Raw genomic sequence first — 280 nt, 5'->3', positions numbered from 1 at the left:
AGCCTCAGGAGACGAACATAAAGACATTCTTCTGAAGCGTCTGAGTGACTAAGCAATTTGACATTTGTGACAGATCTTAAACTGTCACAAACTTAATCGTAATTTCCTCTATTGCTGTTTTTTCCCGAGGAGAAATTCGCGCAGGGAATTACAAGAAAAAAAAGGAAAAAAGAGGAAAGAAGGAAAGTGAAATGGAAAAGAGAAAAAGGAAGAAAAGATAAGAAAATGACTATGTCCCCAAAATTAGGAGGAGAATCTAGCTAAAACCCTTTTTTAAATC

The sequence above is a fragment of the Penaeus monodon genome, chromosome 21 (genome assembly GCF_015228065.2).
Source record: "Penaeus monodon isolate SGIC_2016 chromosome 21, NSTDA_Pmon_1, whole genome shotgun sequence".
In the NCBI taxonomy this organism is placed as follows: domain Eukaryota; kingdom Metazoa; phylum Arthropoda; class Malacostraca; order Decapoda; family Penaeidae; genus Penaeus; species Penaeus monodon.
The sequence above is the reverse complement of the archived record's forward strand: the minus strand, read 5'-3'. Positions refer to the sequence as shown.